A 20,822-nucleotide genomic window follows, 5' to 3' on the forward strand; every position below is an offset into this window, starting at 1 on the left:
GTTGTTGGCTTAATAAGTGAAATTGCTTAGGGCTATATGCATGCCATAATGATTGTATTTTGTAAGGAAAGACTGTACCTATGGGTCTCAAAGTTTCAGAGCCAAGACTAGTCATATTTGTGGTCTTTAAGTTGCAACCCCAAGCTATTCTCACCACCACAGATATGCAGTTGCTGATCACAGAATAGCACTGATTTTAAAGTAAACATCCACAGCAAAATTTAAATGACCTAGTCAAGTAATACAAAGAGTATAAGATTGACAAGGTATCTGCTATGTGAAATGTACTGCAGGCAGTAAATATCACCTATGCCCATAAGCAATTCTCTTCTTTAAGGAGGAATAATGATCTGGCATCTGTGCTTCCTGACTGAGGCTTCAGTTCTGAAATCTGCAACAACCCCCTCCCAAACGCCTCTGAAAATGACAACAATGGTATGCTAATGGATTGTAATTATATCACAGGACTCTTCTTTTTTTCAGTAGTATTTCTCTCAAGTGTAAACAGCTGTGCAGGGCTAAAATGGGAATTTTCATCTCTTATGTTTGTGCTAAGGCAGGTTTAACTTGAATTTTTGGGGGAATGGGCAGTGAGACAAAGAAATGCAATACCAGCAGGTCCAATTTCTAAGTTATCTTTGTCACCATCATAATTGGAGGGGGCAATTAAGGTTTTGTTGAACTGCAATCTTGATAACTTTTCCCAGTGCCACAGAGTTCAAACAACTGCCTAGCTTTACTGTACATCTCCTTTCTGACAAAGAAATAAATTGTATACAGTTCAGATGCATATGATTGGATAGTATTCTCTCAAGGTATGTATTCTGTGCAGTGTGATATAGGCTGTGGTCTATGTGTATTGCAGCATGAAATGTTGGGTGTTTGCATCATGCCTCAGACCTCTTACATGAGAGCTTTTTATTTGGAAGTGGTTTTCTTTCTGTTTGTGTCTTAGCCAGGCCAGGGAATGGCTGCAAAACATAAAAGTTGGAGATCATTTCCGTTCCTTGTTTCTACTGAAGTATATAAAATCACAGAACCATACAATTATTAAGGTTGGAAAGGAACACTAAGATTATCTAGTACAATATGCAAGATGTTGCTTTTTCACTGTAATGCTTCCATCCACTGCCCTTTTGTGTTGCCTTGTACAAGTATAACAAGACAGGATGGGAAACACTTCCTACCCAAACAACTGATGTGAAGTGCAGAAGAGCATTTTTCTCATTTTTTTCATGCCACTGGTTGGGGATGTGGTCATGGCAGGATCTGCCCATGGCAGCTCAGCACCTGAACTGCAAGGCCTTTCTTCTCTCAAAGATGGAAGGGAAATCCATAAACGCTAATAAAACATGAAACTTCTGCCTTTTGTTTTTTTAAATTTCTCTAGTGTATCTTGGAAGGCAATCTGATGAGCAGAAAGCACTTGGAACATGTCAGGTAGAAAGCAAAACACTCCCTCTTGCAGGACTGGTATGTTTTCTGATGTTCTTGTGGGTCTTTTTCCTTTTTTTTTTTTAAGGAAAAAGGAAAATTGTAACTTCCTTTACACCAGTACATTAGCATAATACGTTCCTGCCTTCAGGTACTGTATGTCATTGTTTTGAATACATTTTGACATCTCTCACACTTCCAGCACTCCAAAGATCCATGACAGAGCTGAATGAAAACTCTTTTTTTTTTTTTTTTTTTCTTTTTGACTTGGCAGGAGCAGTAAGAACACATAAAACCTGCCAGCTGTCAAGGATGTAAATGGTGATTTTGTTTCACTTTTTTAATGAATTAAAGCAGGACTGAAATCCGTCCAAAGGCAGCATGTTTGGCCTTGCAAGGAAAGAAAGAGATTTTTTTTTTCTCTTTTGGCACTTCTGCTCAATACAGTGTTTATTCTTGGTAGCATGGTATAAGACAGAGCTGCTCTGCTGAAAGAGCCATGGTCATCAGACTCAGACACCTTAGCAGGGACTTGTTCTTGAAAGAGTAAGCGTTCAGAGGATCAAAACCAAAAAGTGCAGTATTTCAATATGTGCACCTGAAAAATGCAGAACCCGTCGCTGTTTTGGCGGAGAGTGGCAGCAAATAGCTAGTAGAAATCATTTTGCATGTTAATTACACCACACTGGAGCTAAACTAACATTGTAGGGCATGTGTCTTTCCTCTTGAATATATGTGTGTGTTGCTGTCTTACTGATGCTGTGTTTTTGTTGGGTTTTTCTGCTTATTTTGAAGGGGGATATTTCATTTGTAGAGATGGCATTTGAATCATTCTGTAGCTCAGAGTGAGAATATTCTTTCTGGTTTTCTGCTCTCAAAATCTAAAACTGATATGAGCTGGAGCTTCTGGGAGGAGTTCTGAGTGTTCATACTTACTCTTTGTGATCTTGGCACCCCTCTCTGTGGATAAAAATGTTCCTGTTCCGAGTTTGTCCACATTGCATATCCTTAACCTAGATTTCCTGCTAATGAAAAGTCTGCCACAATGCTTGGTTGGAAAAATGGCGAATTTATGAGTTGGCTGCAATTTCTCTCCCATTTTCTTTCTTACCTTCTTCAGTTTTGCATTTGAAATAACTTTGGCCATCATTCATGACTCAATGTCATTGTGATTGTTATGTAGTAAGTGCTCGTATGAGGGCTGTAGTGAAAGTAATGCTTCCTATTTATTGGCCCACAACATCAGAGGTGTACATTGGTGGTATGGCAGTAGAGGCTGAACCTCCCACCCATATCCTGTTACATGCTGTTGTCGTGTGACAGACGGCAGCAGAGGGGCAGTCTGACACAATGGCATCTGACATGGAAGTGCTTATTAAGCAAAGGTGTGTGATTGAATTCCTCCACGCAGAAACAATGGCACCCACTGACATTAATTGACATCTGCTGAACATCTGTGGAAACCAATGAGTGGATGCGAGCACAGTGAGGTGGTGGGCGATGCATTTCAGCAGTGGTGACAGCGACAGTGGGCCACCTCTGCTGGTGCAGATTTGTATGAGTGCAGCATGCAGGCTTTTGCTCATTGCTGGTGAAAATGCACAGCTAATCATGATGGCTATGTTGAAAAATAGTGTTTTGCAGCTGAGAATTTGCTCTATCAAGTCATGTTATTGTGCTGTTTGCGTCTTTTGCAGTTTCCATGGAAAAAAAAATAGGAGGCATTTCTTTCAGAGTGATCTATGTATATCTTTTCATTTGGTTACTCAAATTGTACTTGTAGACACGCATCCATTCCTCTGATGAAGTCTTACTCTGTATCACATGTACACAAAAACACAGGGCACACCTTTCTATATAGCAATATATTCCCCTTCAAAGGGGAAAACATGGTAAAGTATTTGCTAAAAGTACTTTGTCTTCTACTCCAGAATTTCTGCCAAGGATTTTCAGATGATGTTCCATTCAAGAACTAGTTGATTTAAGATCACAGTTTCATAGCCCTTATGTTGATATCAGCTACCTCAATCCTTTAAAAACTGAACTGCAGTAATTTTAACACAAACAGGGAGAAATTGAGCCTGTTCTTTTCAGCAGTTCGCATCAGAATAATTTCATATTGACTGATATTCAATATCTGTTCTTGTGCCAGTGATCATCCGAGCAGCACAGTTCAGATTTGGAATTGTGTCAAACCCAGTGCAAATGCAGCTCAAATAATTTGGGCTGACCTGGTCTTTCATGTATTGCCAAAGAGGTTCCTGTGTGCCCACAAAGAGTAGATGAGCTCTTGCAAGGATTTGCAAACAGGCTTCATCTTATGCCTTGTGAACAAACCTATTAATTCAGTGTAACTCCTCATGGAAGTAAAGCCCAAGCTGCACTTCAGCCAGATGGTTCAGACAAAATAAAAGTGAAGAAATTTGTTTAGACAAAACAACAGTGAATCGTAACCGCTTCCCAAAACTCAAGATGAACCCGAATTTCTGAAGAAAAAGTGTAACTCTCTTTTGCTTCCCTTGCCTTTCTCTCAGCCTTCTAAAACCCTGGCACCTACTCATTTCAGCTGGAACAGAACAGCTCTTCTCAGATTTCCAGCCAGTCTTCAAGTAGGAAGTATAGAAAATGTTGCAGGAAAACTTAATCTTATGAGCTTTCCAGGAAGATTTTCGTAATAAAGTCTTATGCATCTGCTATTTACCAAGTCTTCTGAGAACCTTCTATCCCCAGCTTTAATATAAGTCTTGAAACAAAACATGTAATTATAGGATGAAAGGCTGCTAAACCCTACAGTCACTTCATTAAACTTCGTAGGATTGTAGGTGATCAGAAATATATTGAAATTCAGAACCCTCCTTCCTTTGTAGGAACAGAGACCTTCATTAACTGCAGCATGCCAGTTAATTGCAACACTTACATGAAAGGACAGAGAAGGGTAGCCCCATACAAAGAAAATGTGACAGCTCAGTAGTCACACATAAATTGAGTTATTCTCCTCGCTTAGGGGCAGTTGTACACTTTCATTAAAGATCCCGTTCCTGGAGACATTCAGAGCCAGGTTGGACAGGGTCCTGGGCAGCCTGATCTGGTGGTTGGCAACCCTGCCCATGGTAGGGGGTTAAAATTGGATGATCTTTAAGGTTTTTTCCAACACAAGCCATTCTGTGATTCAGTGCAGGTTTCGTGGGCTCTTACTGAGCATCACTTACCTCTGGCTGTGGAATGGGGAGAATCTAGGCACAGGTGGCAATGCAAGCAAAGGGAGATGAGAGGAATGAAATCCTCTCATGAAATCTCAAGGTCATGATCTTTTTACAGTGATGTCTGGGGGAGCTTCCACAGATTGCAAACCATGGAGAGGCAGAGCCAACTACATCCATACTCCTGAACCCCACATGTAGGAGCTGAGTGCTCACAGCCACCAAGGGAAGCTGTGAAGCAACGAAGTACAATTCCCTTCATAGAGGTGTATGAAAAAGGTTGTTAGGCACCTCAGTCTTGCTGGTTGGTGGTGCCCCAGGGCCAAGACCACCCTGTGCCCTCCATTGCCCCCAGCACTGCCTATTTTGCGACACAAACACACCATCCTGAGTTGAATGTTGTCAGTGGTAATTACTTACTCACCTGCTGAAGTGGTCATTTGTGCTGTATTATGAAAGTTTTAGGTTTCCCTATGTATTGGAGGCAAAAGGCCCGTGATTATGACACTTGGGTTGCCATTGTCAATGAAAACGAGGTGCATGACGGTTAGCCTTGCTTTCTTTCATGCGGCTGTGCCACTTACCCATGTTTAATCCTTTCTAATGAACACTTTGCTGATGCAAATCAGCTTCCCAATCTCTATTTAAAGCAAAATACTGAAAAATCTGTTGAGAGGCTGTGACTCTGTATGGTAGACTGTCTGAAATAAAAACTGCGCTATAAAGGGGAGCTCAAAATAACAGCGAGTTAAAGATAAACTTCTAATAAGCTCAGGGAGATGTTTCAGAGGAGAATGTTTCTGTACATTTTCATTTTGTTATTGTGAAAAGAAAAATAAACAAATCCTACTCCTTTCTCCAAGAATAGTTCAAAATAAAGGAATACCAAGACTGTTTTCAAGTAGAGCTTTCCTGCATTTCAGACTGTCTTTCTTTCTAAAGGCAGGAAAGAACACAAAGTAACACTGACTGTTTTGCCAGTTGGAAAGCATTTAGAAAGTGTGAGAATGTGGAGGGGAAAAAAAATCACATCCTTAAGCTTTGTCACTGTTTTTCAGCTGGAAAAATATTGGAAAGCAGAAAGACATTCCTTTTTCATATGTTCTTGCTTTGTTGAATGGTTCCACAGGAAAACTCTTATCTCCTAGGCAAGAGCGTCAACTGAGAGCAATCAGAGATTTCTAGCACTTGCTTTTCACATGGCTCAGTACCGTTTCTACACAGTGATTCATAAACAAGGCATTTATGAGGCTGGAAATTGACACCTAAGGACAAGCCACTAAAAAATAAAGGACAGTGGCAAGGTAGATCCTTTTGGCCACAATAATTCTCCTTTTTTGCTGTGAGCGAATTTTAAAAATGAGTTTTAAATAAGCACTTCCATACAAACATGAAACAAACATTTCTTACAAAACGGCAACATTTCAAATATTGTCAAGAGCAGAATAATGAGCAGCACATACGACAAGAGCGTATTTACAGCTTGAATAATTATTCACTGATTTGGGAGCTCAACTCTCAAACTCTAATAATTCTCACTTCACTGTTTTTCAGACTTTGCAAAGTTTGCCGGGAGGCTTAATTAATTAAAAGTTTCACACTGCTTAAAAATTATACTTCCTTAACCGATGACCTCCACTACCATCCAGCTTTGCTTGGTGACCCTTCCCACTCCCACTGGCAATTATCCTAATCAAATAGTGTTTGGGGTAGTCTGGAGAGCTGAGTGATTCAAATGCATTTTGCTTAAAATCTTTTGCCCAAACCACTTCTTGCAAACTATTGCACAGGGTGCTGTGCTTTCCCCTTACTCTACCAGGGGCTATTGCTTAAAAGATCCAGTTCCTGTAAAAACAATCATAGGTCAGAAACTGAAAGAGTGATGGAAAGACCCATTTTAGTCATGTATTTTTTGGCATGGAAGCACTGAAAGTGCATAATCTGTATAAATGTTAGCTTTCTAAATAAACATAACCTCTGATTGCATGAAAGTAGGGAATAAAGTTGAAACTTGTTCTCTCCATTAAGCAACCCTTCAAAACTTTCAATGCTTGTTTTGTTCTAAACAGACGTAAATCTTGACAAATAATGATCAACGAATGGCAACAATCACAGCGAAGCCAACACGGCTACCACAGGCTCTTCAACTTGTTCCTGTCTCCAGGTATGACTGTATTTTGCCCTCTGTACAACTTAGACTTCAGCACAGGGGATGGTGATGGGGTGGTGAGGTGTATGGGCACGTATGCATGTCATAGTTTTGTGCTGAGGTGATGTGTGTCCAGCACTGCTGTGCTGACAAGCAGTGCTGTGGATGGGGTTGAATTTCATCCGTTGCTACTTGTGGGATTTTTTTGATGATGTAAACTTCCTAATCTGAATCTGTGAAGGTTTTGGCAAAAGCTGGCTGTTGACAGTAGTCACTGTTCAGTAGTTTGTCCAGTTTTAACTCATCTCAAAGCTGCGGTAGTACAAGTAGGAATTCTTCTATTTCTGGTTGCTATTACGATTCATCATGATGTCACTCATAAATGTAAGGGTTTTTTTCTGTACAAAAAGGACAAATGGAGCATTCTGCTTATGTTATTAAAATAGTCTGGAAAGTAAAGAGGGAAAAAATAGAACTGGTCCACCTAACACGATTATAAAGAAACGTCTTTGAGTTATTAGTGCATAGAGTGTTTTTGAAAGAGGAATGTTACTCAAAAATGCCTTAAAATCCATATTAGCATATATTAAGGAAAGCAAAGCTTTGTGGATGAGAGGGCACAAAGGCACGATTTTCAGTGTTAAACTGTGGGATCCAGTCCACTTTTTCTCTCTGCTTTCTTAATGCATAGAGGTGACCTTGCACAACACAGAACAGCATTTCTAGGACAAAGTTTCTCAGTCTTACTAACTTTATAAAATCAAATAAATCAGAATGAATTCAGTACTTCCACTGGACAAAGTGTAACTAGCTGGTAAAGTACGCTGTCCCTCAAGAATAATGTCAGGCTGGCAGGAGACATAATTTGTGTACACCCAGCAATGGAAACTTATTTATTCTAGAAAAGCAGGATATTTCATTTCTAGTGTAGATGGGTTTTACATCACTCGGCAGTTTGTCAGAGGCAAAGATGCTATATATGGCTATTTTCTTAAAGAGCACTGAAACGATATACTGCTTGTCGCATAATGCTAGAACAATCCAGAGTTACACCTCCATTTTAAAATGGTTTTTTTGGGGGGCCTGGGCTGCAAAGGATTGCAGGAGCACAAATCTTAGCTGCTGAGCACAGATTTTTTTCTTCTTGGTGTGAAAAGACAGCAGAACCAAGCCAGGCAACGTGAGTTTAAGGATTGCAGAGCTGACTTAGGTGACTGTTCATAAACTGCCTACCAGAGATAAGCTTCATACTCCAAATAAACAAACACTAATATATATATATATATATGCATATATACACCTTGCTCACTCAAAAAGCCTTCCAAATAACTACAGTAAAGTTTCTGTCCCTTCAACACGATTGACATGCAAGAATCTGTTAATGTTCTGAAACAAGCACATCCTGATGAAGTTATCTAGTTAGTGGTCATGGAAGGTCATGTCTTACGTCTTCACTCCTTTATGAACACAGCGTTGGGTGGCTCTCCTCCCCCTTTCATGTCCACACATGATTTCACAGTTTATTAACTGTTTGGTGGCTTTTATTGTGCTATGGCTATTTTTGTTGAGTGCCATGCAAGCTTTGACGAAGTATGTCTTGATCTGCAACTGTGACAGAAGGGACGAGGGCAGAATGTGACCCGTGCTCTCTTCTTGTCACACAGAAGATGTTCAGAAAGAAAGGGATAAGGATTAGCAGATAGAGCTTGTTGATCTGCTCCCATTCAGCATGCAGAGGCAGTGAGGCTGTGGAGCACACTGATTGCTGAGTTTAGCTCTACCAAACCCATAATCCCCTCTTAATTCTTCTCAGGACAAGCAGAGTTTGAGGAGCCTGTCTCTGCCTCACCTGGCATACAGGACTGCTGCACAATCTTCCCTTTTCCATAAAACAGGATAAGAGCCAGCGTCTCTGAGTTTTGCTTACTTCCAGAGGTATATAAGCAGGGCACAGGATTTCCCACCAAGTCACTCAGGGCTATTAAGAAAGGTAAAATAAAGCAGAGTGAAATATACATTCACTGAACAGCTAAAACTGTTCTCATGCAGTTTACAGCTAAAGTCTACAGCAATATTCATTTGGTAAACAAAGCCTTTATATATTATTATTTGAAATCCCAGAAAACTGCAGTGTACGCAAGTTCTCATCACTTGACTGCCCTTTCAATGACCACTTGGTAAGACTATAACTCAAGAGCATGGAAAACTCAACTATCCCGATAGCACTGACTTTTCCTTGTTTTGAAAAAATCACTCAAATATGTGAAATGCCAAAATCTCTAAAGGCATTTCTAGCATTTCAGAAAATATTCTGAGACTCTCATCATCATGGAAGACAGCAGGCATATCATTAGTAAAACATGATTAAACATCATTTTCTCTGAATTAAGTCAGAGTTTACATTTTTTGAAGTAGGAAAGAAATTTAGATGAAAACACTCCATTCTACAGACAACTTGAAAGTTCAGAATTGCCCTGGAGACCTTGGTTTCAGCCAAAGCAGATGCTGTAATAAAATTACACATACAAATACTTCAACGGGTTGTTCCAGTATCCTAAAACTGGAATCCTATTTATTGGAAACTCCCTACCTTTGGCAATTCTCAACAGTTGCTATAATAAATACTCAATTTTCTGCAGGCATGGTGTTCATTTCATAGAAGCTCTGAAAGTACTAGTGAATTTTTGGCATTGTCTTCCAGTAGCCCCCAAACTAAACTGCAGCCATTAATCCATCCTTTATCCTTGTTTAGTTATTAAATGTTTCTGTTAGATCTATTTCCAAGACACTTGAATTTTCAGATGCAGCTTTAGTCATTTGTAACACATGCTAAGTTAATTACATACACTTTTCTAGTAAGGGGCTTCAATAAGGTATGATGGCATTGCAACATTCTGTAAACCCCCTAAATCCTACTTAAAACTATCAAACCTTTCTTATGCAACTCATAAGCATTTTGTGGCACGTGGGTTGATTTGATCATGTCTTTTTCTTGTTTAGAAACCAAAATATTATAAGAATATTTAGTTTGCATTTTATTTATCAGCCTTACAGACAAAAATATATAGACTGTATTATCATCATATACAACATAAAATATAAAAATACAGAAAGAATGCTAAATCTGGCAACACTTGGACAATATTTTTTACTAGTGAAGGTGTAGATTTAGTCTTACAGGAAGACCTTTTTCTTGTAGCCTATTTTCTTTATCAAAAGTGGCAGAATTTAGGGCAGTATAAAGCAGTCTAGCTGAAGCCATCATAGAATCATCAAGGTTGGAAAGACCACTATGATCATCTAGTCCAACCATCAAGCCATGGCCATGACTGCTCTAGATCATGTCCCTCAGTGCCAAATCCACCCTTTTCCTGAACACCTCCAGGGATGGTGACTCCACCAGTTCAGAAAGAGTGCATCACCACTATTTCTGAGAAGAAATTTTCCCTAATATCCAACTTGAACCTCCTCTGGTGCAATTTAAGGCCATCACCTCTCATCCTATCACTGATACCTGGGAGAAGAGGCTAACCCCTACCTCACCACAACCTCATCTCAGGCAGTTGTAGAGAGCAATAAGGTCTTCCCTGAGCCTCCCTTTCTCCAGACTGAACAACCCCAGTTCCCTCAGTCGCTCTCCATAAGAATTGTGCTCCAGGAACTTCACTGGCTTCACTGCCCTTCTTTGAATATTCTCCAAGACAACTACACTAGAGGGTTTGCTGTTCCAGTTCTAGTGAACATGGAGCGGAGACATTTTAAATGCAGATTGGTCCTTATGGTCCCAAGGCTCTCACCGATAAAACCAGTCTATGATAACTAGTGATCCTGGAGGAAGACCGTGGTTGAATTTTGCCTTGTACATCAATAACAATATTCTCCAGAAAAGCTCTGTTTTTGTCAAGTCCTAAGGTCAAATCCTGAATTTATGAGAACTCAAACCATAACTCTACTGAAGGCAGCAGTTGTGAAAGACCCACTGCCAGGGAGATCAGGGCTAAAAGTGTTGACAAGAGAGTATGTAAGCTGGGTGGCTTAACTTTTGCATTCACTTTTTGATTTGGTGAAGCTATCACTTAAATCACATTCCTTTATTTTATGAGCCTTCAGTAGGTCATCTAGATATTTAGATCAATTTCAAAAAGTGAATAGCTGCATGGTATTTCAATGTTAAAGTCTCAGCATGTCTATAATGTTTTCCTTCGTGCCATTATTTCTCACTGACAGGTACGGGGAGGTTTTGACACTGTTAATATAACATAGGGTGTTAATCTTATAATCGCCCTGTCAGCACTTTGTGTCAGGGTGTTAATGACCACCTTTCAGCCACTCAGAGCTGCCTGCCAATAAAAATAGTACCGGCACCTATCCAACCAGCAACTATGCAGCTACTTTGCTTTTTCCCCAAAGAATAAATAGAAATTTTCACTAGCCATGTGGCCATAAAGACACTCCTCTTTACTTACTCATTTCCTTTTCCTTCTCCTCACCCACTGGCAGAAAAAAAAAAACCCAACTTTGTCACTGGGCCCTTTTAATGTATTTTGCAGGCTTTATTTTAGAATGTACAAATTAGTTCTCAACAACTTTTAAATAAACACAACACCTTGGGCAGGATAAAAGCCAAATTTTTAACAGCAAGAAGCGCACTTATTTGCCACAGTTCTTTCCTATGTAAGTAAATATAACTCAAAGGCAAATGGTGAATATTTCTTTAATTTTTCAGTGTTTCAGATTAGCCCATATTTTTGTCTCTGCACGAGAGAGAGGCTTTTCCAGCTTCCTGGCAGAGGGAATTGCACAATTCCAGATGACTGACTTACTTTATATGCCTAGAGGAACTTTACTACACAAATAACAAAGAGCGACAAAGAAAGGAAGAGGGAAAGCACACACTCAAAATAATAAACAAAGAATAATAAACATTCCTGCAGTTGCCCATAGGGATTCCAGATGTGGGTCCATCCTTCTGCAAATCCTGTCTGTGACTTCTTCACAGGCTGCCTTAGACAATCTCACCTGCAAATCTGCTGAATCTTGTGGGATACTCAGGAGCTTTCCCGCACAGTGACCTTTTAATTGCATTAATATGTGCTTGCTTTCTGATAGACAAAATTCATACAAAAAGTACTGGTCTGCACTGGTGTGGCTCGTCCTGGGATGGGTGATTTCTGTGGCAACACTCTCAGCCAACTTCTTCAAGTGCACCATTGCTTTAAGGACAGTAGGTCCTTGTGGCCCTCTGTAGTCTGATGACGAATTTCCTCCTCATCCTGCTTATTGTGTATCTTGCAGCACTGATATTTAGGCCATTAATCACAAGCTCCATACATGCTTAATGTAAATGGGTTAATTTGCAATAAGGTATGAGAGGGCCAACCAGCAAAAGTAAAGCAATGTTGGAATCGTGATGAAATCCCATGCTGCAGCCAGTTTGCTGCTCTTACTACTTTGTTGGGGTTCTATTTTTACTTAAATTATTATAGATTTCTTTTAATCAAATGACGTGGCTGATTGGCCAAGGCTGCTTCCAGCCTCATGTGCTATCCATCTGGATTTTATATGCATTGCAATTTCCCAGCTGAAAAGAAGCAGACGTACTACCCAACTTATTAGAACTCGGTCCTAAAAAAGTAACATTTTGTTCCTAGAGAAAAATTTGTTTCTCATGTGGGATTTTAATGCAGACCAAAAAAAGTAGCAAAGCATAAACAATCACCAGTTTCCATGTCAAACAAAGCCAAAGATACAGTCAAAATTATTTCCATATTAAACAGAATTTATCTGGCTTTTGCTTGCTATATTTTATAGTAAGCATGAATGCGGAATTCCTATTACCTTGGATGCACAAAGGTGTTCAGTATACCGACAGATAAGAAATGGTGGCTTTTTTTCTACAGTCCATAGTATTTAATGTGCTTTGCAATAGTAAAATGAATGTGTAAGGATAGACATTCAAATTAGATCAAGATCTGCTTTGTCTTGCTTGCTAGACAGTCATTAATACTGAAAATGCTTACTATTCATTCTGACATAGTTATATAATTATTTTTATAATTATTATATGATTCATTGTTATATAACCATTCATTTCAAGAAGCACCCTCTCCTGCAGTTACCACTTGATGTAAGTCACAGTGGCCACTGGAAGGTGGGCTGCCTGTCCATTTTAATAGCTATCATCCAGGCTATCATTTTTCACTTCTGCAAAATTACTTATTAGTGTAAATCTAAATATTTATGTAATCGCAGTTACGCCAAAAGGAAGGCAATTCTTTTATACATATTATTACTCCGAAGTGCATGCATCAGCATGGAAATAGAGTCATGATTTAGTTCACTTTTGTAGCTTTCCTAGCAACACAGAAGTATGTATGACTCCCACCAGCTTACTGAAGAAAGGAGCATTTCATTCTGCTTCAATCTTGATTTTTTGCCTTGATTGTCTGAGCTGAAATAGATGCATCTGAGCTCAAAATGCCAACCACATCATCTGTGGAGTAATGCAAGATTTCCTTTTGCATCACAGTGAGTTCCCATATGTCTCCCCTTGCAGCATGATCTCCAAAAATGTTCACTACCACTTCACAAATATTTTCATGTGACAATCTGCAGTAGGAAAAGGCCATGCTTATTTGTCCTGGTTGTATTCCCCAACTAAGATAGAGCACAGCCTAGTGAAGAAAAAGTATTTAAGTGCTAGGGCACTGGAGGTCTATCCCCACTTAAACTGATTGACTAGTTTACCCCACACCTTATTTCTCTTATTTTACCTCTTACTGGGGACTCATAAAAATAACTATACTTGGCAGAAGGGAGGAACTTTACCATCTTCAATAAGAACATTAAGTTATTTGGTTGGATAGTGAATGTAGATTCAAATCTGCATATATATGTATATAAAAGAAAGATATGTATAGAAATGGAGGGGAAGAGGGTAGCAGAGGAGAGTGAGAGATAAGTCCTTCCACCTGCAAATCCCAGAGCATCATAAACCAATCACTTTACCCAGGTCTGCTTGGCAGGCAATTTTCACATCCCAGTCATCAGCTGTGCAGGGATTTCAGAGTTTCACATGATGGCAAGGCTGAGCAGGTCACTACAGTTCAAAAGGAAGAGGTCCAGGACTTCCATCCAAACAGCTGTGGTTCATATTTGAATTTTAGCCTTGTGGACTGTAAAAACCTCAGACTCTGTGTTCCCGAAGGAAGTCTTGCATAAGCTTTGGTCTCAATTAGTGGAGCACAGAGAAAGTAAAAGGTCCAGACTTCAGCTAAACTTGGAACACTGAAAGTGAATGGTCAAACCTCTCTTAGATATGTGTGTATATATGTAACTTAACAGTAACAGGACTAACGTGCATATTGAAGGTCAGCTATTACCCAAAAGTAAGCAAATTAGGAGAAGCCAAGAACAATCAAACTTTGTTACATTTTAGAATTTTGCCAAAACAATAGCTATTCCAGAATTATTTTATAGGTTAAGCAAATCTGTCTATCTGCAGTGGGATTTCATCTTTCCAACAGAACTTGGTTATTTACCAGCTTTTCAGTGGTTTAGTTCTGATAAGTGAAGCAAGTCGCCAAGAACTCTTGTGCAAAAGGGAAGCAGCTGTTCGCAGAGATGAGACATTATGGTTAAGGAAACCTCCTGGGAGCACTATGACAGGCACAGTGCTTACAGATTACAAAGATGTGAGAAGAAGGGAATGCTGTTTAATTTTGTGATCCCTTCTTCCCTGTGGGAAAGTGGTTTTGGAAGAGTGGGAAATTCATATGAATTCGATTTGATAGTTCTGAGGGTAGAAGTTCTTTACTGACAGCCTGGGTGGTGCTGACACAAATGTGCCTCTTTGCACTTCATTGCTGGCATACAGACAATATTTCTAGGGAAGAGACAAGTTCACCCTCCTTGTCTTTAAACCCTTGGTTGCCCCTGAGCTTTGAGCTAGCATTTATTTTGGAGGAATTTGCTTGGAGATAGTGAGTTTTTGTCAGCAAAATCTGGTCTGCATCCCCTAAAAGAATTTCTACAAACTATCATTCAATATAGCCATCAGCTGGTCACTACCACCAGTCTTATTTGACTAAATAGGCTAAATGGAGGGCTGAGACCCTCGAGGTTAAGCTGTGAGATTCAGCCACAAGTTGAGGTAGCAGAAGAATGATGCTGCACAGTCAATTCCTTTATAATCTATAAAAATAATGACCAAAACAACAGCCAGACCTTCAGCTTCCCATCAATTACACATCAAGCTATCCAGTCTCCTTCTGTCATTCCCCAAAGAGATCATGCATGTTAGCATGAGAAGCACAGGGGCAAGAGTGGAATTTGTGTTCTTGACTAAAATACTGCTATGAGACCTCTAGACGAGAGTAGTCTATTTCATGTAGGACTTTGTAGGATGACTGGAGAATATGAAAGCTGTCTTCTGTCTCTTCAGTAGAAGAGTGATGTAAAAAGGCATATATTAGGCCAGTAAATATCTACAGACAGAAATATAAGCCAAAAAAAGAAAACTGTCTGTTTCACTGAGACTGCATGGCTGGTCACATACTTCCAAAACCAAATGAAAGCTGCCCTATTCACATAGGAACTCAACACATAACGAACAAAAGAGCCACTACAGAATAGGAAACAGAGTGACCTCAGGAATCAGTAAAGGCAGAAAAGTGGCTGCGTTATCTCCAACGGTGTCTAGAGTGGGATGAAGCAGAAGATAGGGGCAGGTTTAATAGGTATGTATGGTATCTCTGGGAAAACAGAAAGCCTAACCTACAGTTAGCACTGGAGAAAACACTACAGATGATTCTTGGTAGCTTCATTTTGCCTTGATTTATCTGTTTTTGTTCTTAGGTAGAAAAGGTGATTATAGCCAAGGCAATTTTTGTAGCTGCAGGAACCAAATCAGAGAGCAAGTGCCAATAAAAACTGTGACCTGTACATTTTAGGCAGGAGCTGGCTGGCTTTGCTTGTGGCATGGCCTCCATTTAATAGAGAACATACAATGCCCTTAAAAAAATAAATAAATATCTCTATTTGAATGAAAAGACCATGGAGTAGATGATTGAAATCAAAACAGTACCTAGCATGAAGGATGCTGAAACATCCAAACAAACAGCAGGTTAGTTGGCCTATATAGAAACATATACATATACAAATAAACACATAAATATCTAGGTTTTCAGTTCCCCTCTCGGCTCTTTCCAGGGTCCCATGTTCCACTCCTTCCATCTGCATGAGCTTTAGACACCACTACTTGTGTCACACATTCTGTAAAGAACAGCATTTTCCCTGTAAGCCTTTATTATTGTTGATACTGAGATAATACTTAGCTTTTCCAAATAAAACACAGGCTCTGCAGAGCTAACAACAGCTAATACAGGCAGCTAGTAAGGTAAAGGTCTTGTCTCAATAATCTGCAAATATGGCTGAGATTATCACTTATGATTTTTGTTTAGAAGATTTCAGAGTGTGCGGTGGCTGAGGTTGAAACAGTAATGAGGAATGTAAGCTCGTTCATTTAATAAGAATAATTTATATCTTTGGTTTCAACTCTACGTACTACCCACATATAGTGCAGACTATAAGCATTTTCCACACTCAGAACTCTCATCATATTTGTACAAGTTGACTTGTCCTTGGGAAACCAGAACACTTTTAAGAACAGTGAAAAAGTTCTCCCTTGCTTAAATGTCATGCAATAAGGTGATCATTCTTACAATCCTGGATCAAGGACATTGGTCCCAGAAGTCATTTCTTAAATGAATCAATGTGTGTAATATTTTTCTTCGAAGTAACAGTCTAGAAAATAGTCTGAAAGCTTCTTTATATTCAGTAGACTTTTAGTTTGTACCATTGCAGTTATTCACAACAAATATTACTGGATACATTGTCGGTGCTGTTCTTAAAGACTTTTTCAAGGAATTTGTTTCTTTAAAGAGAGAATAGAGCCTTCTGAGACTATGACTTGGAGGAGGAGCTATTATTTCCAGCTTCGTTAAGCACTGTGATCATGAGAAGCTCAGTCATTTACTTTTCTTTCCACCCACCTTTAGCTGTTCCTCTGTACCACTGGTTTTATCATTCTTATTATACACTTACTAAAAAGGTAGTATTTCTAATAAATATTTCAGCAAGTTGGAAGAAGTTTTGTTTTGTTTGCCCCCATAATCACTTTCGTATGTGTAAGTGATGATTCAAATGATATTATAGTTTTTGACTGGTTGAGATGCTACTGATTTTGGCATTAATAAGTGGTTTTCCAAACAGGGATAATAGAGAAACAGTTATTTCTTCTGTGTGAACGAGAATAGAATGCATCTTAACCGAATGTTTATGAATTCACACGTTTAATCCATTCAATTTAGTTACATTAGAAAGCATTTCTAGTAAGCATTTATTCTCATTTGACAGTGGATTTCTTCATCTGTTACACCTCTGAAACTGGATTTTTTTGGGGTTTTTTTCAATGTTTTATTTTTACTTAACACACTATTTTATTAAAATCAGTAAAGACAAGACTTCCAATTAGTTATCAGAATGCCATCATTTGTTACAATTAAATATTTATTTGACGTATACCAACAGCTTTTTTTCACTTCAAGATTATTCATCACCATCGCCTTGGAACAGTAGCTTCCGAGGGGGTTAAAGCATAGACTAAGCTTCATTTTGGGAGAACATGAAGAATCATACCTTTAAGTAATTTCAAGTGTCGGCTCTTCAAAGCAATCAACTGTTTTGTTCTGAGCTTGCTCAGTATCCCAATGTCGTGCTCAGTTTTGACCAAAACATCTACATGTTTTAAATAATAGAACATTAAAAAAAAAAAGTGCATTATCACAATAGTTACCAAAATCTATTTTCAAAGAAGTTGATGCAGGCTTTAATTTTCAAGCTCTTGAGTTGTACCGAGGATTTGAAAACTTCACCTTGAGCAGAGAACCTGCTCAGGGTGGACAAAAGAGTGACCCTGGAAAAACTTAATTCTTCTACAGAAAAACTTGGTAAATAGGTCCCTGCCTGGTTTCATTTCATCATTTACAAACAAGATTAGTTTCCAAATACAGCTAAACGGATTGTTGATTTAGTTACTGCAGAGAGGAAATGATCTCTTACCACAAGTTGAAAATCATTGGAAAAATAATGATGGCCCTATATCCCAGTATAAAAACTGGCCTGAGAAGAGTAGTAATTTAAGACTGACCACTAGTATTCATACCGATATTTTTCTCTTCTGTTTACCCTGTTTATATAAACATTCCCTAAGTGCTTATTTGTAAGACTTACTTCAGTTGGCACCCTAAACTTTTGACTTCAGTAGATGTGTAGAAGGATGCCAGCTCAAGCATAAGATATTGAAATATGCCTTGCAGATTTCTTCCTATCTGAGTGAAAAACTATTAGTATACTGCCCAACCTAAGCGTAAGGCCGCTGGTCAATAATATTGAAAGTCAAAATCCACAATCAAAGGAGAATTTCTGAAAAAGGCTAGATTACTTTGGAAATTCTGGTCTTAGTTACATAATGATTCATCAATTCTCTGCAGTTTTGAAGCTCACATAGCAAACCTGAGGTCTAAATTGAAGCAAGTAGACCGAAGTTAGTAGTGGTGTTTTCCTTCCTATAATCTTTGCCAATCTCACTGAGGCATGTTTATTATAAACTTTTACAAATTACATGCTAACATAAACCCAAGCTAAGTCCTTGTCTGGAAAAAGTTCTTGTGCTACTAGTAGAACTCTTCTAAAAATATAAAAATATTACTCAGGCAAGTGTACAACTTGAAATAGTTATTTCAAGGGTAATTTGTGTTGCTATGTCTTCAACACAGCTGAGAAATCTGTGATGGCTGAGCAGATGAGGTTTCTGGCTACTCTTTAAAGTGCTTATATTTTCTGAAACAGCCTTTGGAAATACTGTTAAAGCTGAGTCAAAGTGTAGGCTTCTCTTATTTCTGTTAGTCTTTGCCATTGGAGAAAGACACTCAAGGACAACTTTGCCTTCAATCTGATTTCACTCATCACAACGAGCTTCATTTGCTATTCATTGTCTATCTGTACAGATCTCAGTTCATGCTTGTGCAAATTAGCATATTATTTTCTTAGTTTCTTTCAAAACGCATAGGATAAGTGAGTATTTAGGGCATAATTCATTCTTCTGGGCTTATACTCTGAAATAAAGAATTTTCCAAGTCCAAATTTGCCTCTAGAGGTTCTGCATCAATAACAGTGTAAACAGGTACAGAAATTAAACATCTTCATTTGCTATTTTTTTTTTAATTTTATTTTATCTGCTTGTCCTGTACCAAACACTGAGAGTCAGAGTGTGAATGTAGAGCACGTCTGGTGTTTTCTAGTGACTTGTTCACAAACTCGTTCAGTTTCAGCCCCAGGAAAGTTTTAGGAGTCTTTCATTTTTCTTGGTAGCTGATGGATTAGGCCATTATATGATTCAATTTTTTTATAACATTTATGAATCGTGTGGTTTGCAAAAGTGTACCACATAAACACAAGAATACCTCCAGTACCAGAGGAATGCTGAAAGCCAATGACCATGGGTAGAGGAGCTGCTGCAGCTGATGTGAACGTACCACCACAAAAATCTTGCTTTAATATGTTATTCTACCTCTGAAAAGACATTTGAGTGGAAAGCACATCAAAGGCTTGGCGCCTTGTGTCAGAGACTACTATATCACAAAATCCTTTCACAAGCGAATTAAGTTTTAAAGTAAAAGCAATGAAATTTTCCATCTGGCTGCATCAGTCCTTGTTGGTGGACATATCTTTGAAAACTGTCTTTTCCATTAGATAACATTATTACATTTTTAAAGTCTATGTTGTCATCAAATCCCACCACTTCTCATTGGTGGTTTTGGGAGAAAGTACCATCAAAAATAAAATATTTATTGTGGAAGTATTACTCTTATTCCCCTACCAGAGTTGATCATAGCAAGGCCTTTTGGTTAAAACTTCTAAGACATTTCAAAACATTGAGTTAAGCTGGAAAGAACTTCCATATTTATTGTTGCTTGGAAGTCTTCCTGCAGCATCTCTTCTGGCCTTTCAGTCACCCTAACAAAAAAGCATGAGCATGTGAATGCAAAACGTGATATATCCTTGACAATTTTCATGCTCTGTCTCTCTTCACAGCTAGGACATTCAGGAAATTAAAAAAATAAAACAAAGTAGTTGATATTTGTTGAAGGGAAGAGGTTATGGAATTATGTCAAACAGAACACTAGCAGAATAAAGCCTGCCAGTAAGTTTAACTCCTTCTAGAGTTTTATTGCTCATCATAATTATTAACATCTTTAGTTAGAACAGCATTTGGATATCATTAAAATAAATGCAAATGATCTTGGACTGTCCTTAAAATTTTTATCAGACATGCTTTTTTTTATCACTCAGCTCACTAATAGATCATTTTTATCATAGAATACTAAGTTACAAACATTAAACAGATTACCAACATCCAATGTCCTGTTGAGCTAGAAGATGGCATAGATTTATCACTGTATTCCAAATTACTTGAAATAAATGCTTGTGGAAAAAAACCCTGCATCTTCATTTAACTATGACTTCACAGTGTATCCTCAATACACTAAATTCATGTTATGAACCTGAATCTTCTGGAACTGAATTCAATCTCATCTGGATCTTTACCTTCAGCTGGTTTGCAATATCCTCTCCACAACATTCTCCTGTCCGTGTAGCAACAAGGAGACAGGAAATCAAAAACTGACATGAATTCTCACACCATTTGAAAGTGATTTGTTCGCTGCTTCCAAAAAGTCCCAGACAGTGATTTAAACTAATCTGGCTCTTTTGTCACTGACATGGGCTAGAAGTACTTGCTGGAGTATATACCACATCTCAGCTGTGGCCACCAGCTAGAGGGTAGGAATTGAGAGGTCCAGGGGATAATTTCTTAAATTGCTCCTCTATATCCACTAAAGGACATCCAAATGCATACTCACCAAGGCTCTTGCAGTACTGGCTAATTACTTCTTCCAAAGCCAAGAGCTTAGGTTGTT

At 38.7% G+C, this 20,822-nt stretch overlaps 1 long non-coding RNA gene across 14 annotated transcripts in view; it reads left to right on the top strand.

The window, feature by feature from the left end:
- The window catches only part of LOC110397572, a 190,591-nt gene that overhangs the window by 87,157 nt on the left and 82,612 nt on the right, over positions 1-20,822 (top strand). For all 14 annotated transcript variants that reach the window (XR_002437859.1, XR_002437849.1, XR_002437856.1 and 11 more), the window contains exon 2: positions 6,704-6,798. This is a non-coding gene — a long non-coding RNA (uncharacterized LOC110397572). The remainder of the gene's footprint in view (positions 1-6,703; positions 6,799-20,822) is intronic.

This window comes from Numida meleagris, chromosome 4 (assembly GCF_002078875.1).
Source record: "Numida meleagris isolate 19003 breed g44 Domestic line chromosome 4, NumMel1.0, whole genome shotgun sequence".
NCBI lineage: Eukaryota > Metazoa > Chordata > Aves > Galliformes > Numididae > Numida > Numida meleagris.